Source organism: Schistocerca cancellata, chromosome 5 (genome assembly GCF_023864275.1).
Source record: "Schistocerca cancellata isolate TAMUIC-IGC-003103 chromosome 5, iqSchCanc2.1, whole genome shotgun sequence".
In the NCBI taxonomy this organism is placed as follows: Eukaryota; Metazoa; Arthropoda; class Insecta; order Orthoptera; family Acrididae; genus Schistocerca; species Schistocerca cancellata.
The window spans coordinates 405,250,039-405,254,170 of record NC_064630.1 but is presented as its reverse complement, the minus strand read 5'-3'; the positions used below and the strand labels follow the sequence as shown (position 1 = coordinate 405,254,170).

Genomic DNA, 4,132 nt, shown 5'->3' with positions numbered 1-4,132 from the left:
AGTTAATAAAATATTCTCGGGTTTCAAGCCACAAGCTTTCTTCAGAGACCTCCTCTGCCATTATTAAGTGGTTGACTGTCACGTCAATTCCGCTGCTGTGGTTGTAGCTACTTGACACGGCATGAAACCCGAGAATATTTCGTTAATGGATATCGCCGCGACAGCATGCATTCGCTCATAAAGCCTATTTGTCCCAGTGAATGCCTTGTGGGTCGACAGTACTGGGAAAAGCTGCAGAAGTGCGGTCCAGTGTGTTGGTTATGCTCACTTTGTTCTTTGATTTTTACAGTGTAGTGCCCTATAATTTACTGCTACAAGATCGAACGATCGATAGGAAGCACTACTTACTATTTCAACGCCGTCTGCGTAAAGTTGTCCGTAAGAAATGATGCTATTCATGGTTATTGTATTAATATTTCACTTGCTCACACTTCGTTGCTTGTTCACCAATTTTAGCCCCTTCCACCCCCCCCCCTCACACCCCCAACCCCCCAAGAAAAAAGAGAAGAAAATACTGTAATCATTTTTCAGCCAACATATTCGCCATACATTCCCAAAGCGACATTTTTTATTGTAAAAAAAGCAATCAATACCTCAAAGCGCGGTCGTTTTACAAAGTTAGGTAAGATTAAAGATGCATGTTCTGGAGCATTAAAAAATCCAAAGACTGAGTTTGAAATGCTTCAACGATTAGTAAAAGTGCCGAAAAAAATGTTCAGTATCTTATGAGGACCTTTTTGAAGGGTATGGCACTGATGTAGATTGTAAGGGAACAAATGAGGTTGTTTCTAAAAACAAAATTTGTCATTATACTCGTATTTAGAACTCATCTCGTAACTGGAATAAGTTCCGTAAAAAAATCTGTCTTTTAAGTGTTATCGTTGTGAATCGTCGATTTTAAATTATTCCTAGCATTTTTTCTTAAAGAAAAATGGATACTGTGGTCTCAAAGAGTTGTGTCAGACGGTTCATAGTGTTTTTTTTCGGCTGCACATAGCAAGCTGATGCAAGAGAGTAAGAAGTAGAATCATTGTTGGGAGTGTAGCCTCCAGCTCATCGTGCGGGACAATACAGAGTAGCACAAATAAAAGTGTCCCGGACGAGTGGATACGAATGGAGGTGAATGTATGCATATAACCACATCCCTTGACGCCCAAAACCACGTGTACGTCCGCCACGTGATCGACACCGGTCACAGCGTAGTGCACACTGTGTAAGTGTGACTGGAGCAGTGCTAAGGACACGATGGTACTCACAGTGGAGCAGCAGGTGTTCGTTGTAGAAAGTTACGTGACAACAACGTCGTGGGAACGGTGTGGTCGTTTGTTTGCTGAGAAGTTTAATGGTGTTAAAGGGCCAGCAAAGAGCGGCATGCAACGCTTAGTCCGAAAATATCAGATACGATCTATTTGGAACAAGTCAGTAAAACATTCCGAAACGTTCCCGCACATCAGAAAATGTGGTTGCAGTTCTCCAGAAAATGCTTCAGAGTCCTACCTGTAGCAGGAGGCCGGCGTACCGCGTCGGTCATGCGGACGAATTCTCCACGTCGACCTGCACATGCTAAGAAAGCGCTAAGTGTGGAAGCATGTGAGCACATTTACAGCATTCTGTACTGTACGGTTCGGGCACGATGACTGCATCAGCATAACAACGCACCCTGTCATAGGCAATGGTTTGTGCACAATAACATTCCTGAAATGGACTCTCATGCCTAGAGTCTCGACCTGACCGTGACGTAACAGCGCTGGGCTGACTTCGTACGTCGACTTTGTTCCAGCCCCCAGAGTCTAACAAGACTACCTTCTATGGTTTCGGTACTCGAGTAAGAGTGGGGTGCCAGATAGTGTATGTCGGGTCTGATGGTAAAGTGTTAAACCACCTGTCTCGAAATCGAGAGTTGGCGCGATCGAATCTCCGACAGACCAAGGAAATTTTGAGTCTTCCTGTAATGTAGCCTTCAGCTGTCGACGATGTGGGAAGTAACCAGCAGCGTCACTGCATTCAGATTCCCTTTCTCTATTTGGATAGCAGCTATGAAACTTCCTGGCAGATTAAAACTGTGTGCCGGACCGAGACTCGAACTCGGGACCTTCGCAGAAGAGCTTCTGTGAAGTTTGAAATGTGGGAGACGAGGTACTGGCGGGATTAAAGCTGTGAGGACGGGTCGTGAATCGTGCTTGGGTAGCTCAGTTGGTAGAGCACTTGCCTTCAAAGGTCCCGAGTTCGAGTCTCGGCCGGCACGCAGTTTTAATCTACCAGAAAGTTTCATATCAACGCACACCCCGCTGCAGAAAGAAATTCTCATTCTCGATAACAGCTAGATCGGGGACACGCAAGTAGCCGAAGTGGCGTCCATTCGAATGGCTTTCATCCGGACACTGGAACGTCACAGTTATTAATGACGATTTCTACACTATATCGTTTTAATTCGAAACAGAGGGAGGTGTGCCATTACATGCGTTGAAGAGACAACGATGTTGTATTGATTTTATTTCGCTACGTTTGTTGTTTCTGCAGTCAAGTTGTTTCATTTGCATCTCAATACGTACCGCCTCTCAGAAAATGGTGCCCGGACCTAATGCTGCATTTACCAAAATAAGGACCTGTGTGGACGTCGTTCTCGCTCTGGGCTTCCTCTAAGTTTGAACTTCTGGAGCTCCTGTTATTGACGCCTCATGTGCGCCTAGGTTTACACTGTACTGCACCAGACAGCTATGAGCCGCTCTCTTTGACGATTCTCGTGACAGCCTCACGTGTTTTATAGGGGACTGCCCAGTCGAAGCCAATCTGAGGTGCCCGCGGCCGGAGTGTAGGGATGCGAGTCACGCGCAAGGGGGCACAGCCGCGCTTGCGCAGTGGGGCCGCTCGAGGCAGAAGGCGCCCCGTGTCTCGTCGCGTTGCCTTGCCGTGCTTCGCGTACCGCCTCGCTGCGCGTTGGCAGCTATTGTGACCGCAAGCAGGCAGCCAGGATCGAAACACCACTGCCGTCATGGGCACACCACCTCCCACGCCGTCCTCAGGGCACACCACCTCCCACGCCGTCCTCAATGCTCCTACACTGTTCGAATCCATGCTACAGTACGACAAAGATGTCCAGTGGAGACACTTGTATTTCATTCGTTTGCGTACAGCAACTGAATAAAAAACTAAAAACTAAACTCCGTCTGAACAGGCCGTGAAGGTAGAACGGTACCGACCAGCCGCCGTCTCATCCTCAGACCGCGGTTATGGAGCGGCATGTGGTCAGCACACCGCTATCTCGGCCCCATGCCAGTTTACGAGACCGGAGCCGCCGCTCCTCAATCAAGTAGCTTCTCACAAGGGTTGAGTGCACCTCGCCTGCCAACAGCGCTCGGAAGAGCGGATGGTCACCCATCCAAGTGCTAGCCCAGTCCGACAGCGCTTAACTTCGGTTATCTGACGGGAACCGGTGTTACCACTGCGGCAAGACCGTTTACCACAGTATCTGAATAAGGTCGGTTCAAAACGCTTCGGTTGACTCTTCAGATTGATTTCCATAACAGTCCTGTATGTAGCAGCAAGAATATTCGAGGGCATACCCGAAAGATACCGACCTTATTTTTTAAAATTGGTATCATCTGGTTTCGAATTAAATCCGGTGACGCTGAGGGTATTAGATTATGAAATGAGAAGCTGAAGTAGTAAATGAGTTTTGCTATTTGGGGAGCAAAATAACTGATGATGGTCGAAGTAGAGAGGATGTAAAATGTAGACTGGCAATAGCAGGGAAAGCATTTCTGAAGAGAAATTTGTTAACATGGAGTATACATTTAAGTGTTAGGAAGTCGTTTCTGAAAGTATTTGTACGGATTGTAGCCATGTTTGGAAGTGAAACATGGACGATAAATAGTTTAGAAAAGAAGAGAATAGAAACTTTCGAAATGTGGTGCTACAGAAGAATGCTAAAGATTAAATGGGTAGATCACATAACTAAAGAGGAGGTATTGAATAGAATTGGGAAGAAGAGAAACTTGTGGCACAACTTGATTAGAAGAATGGATCGGTTGGTAGGACATATTCTAAGGCATCAAGGGATCATTAATTTAGTATTGGAGGGCAGCACGGAGGGTATAAATCGTAGAGAGAGACCAAGAGATGAATACACTAA

General features: G+C 46.3%; 1 pseudogene; it reads right to left on the bottom strand.

Annotated features, from left to right (window-relative positions):
- Positions 1–3,343: 3,343 nt before the first annotated feature.
- Positions 3,344–3,461, bottom strand: LOC126189285 (5S ribosomal RNA; annotated as a pseudogene).
- Between the last annotated feature and the right edge of the window lie 671 nt (positions 3,462–4,132).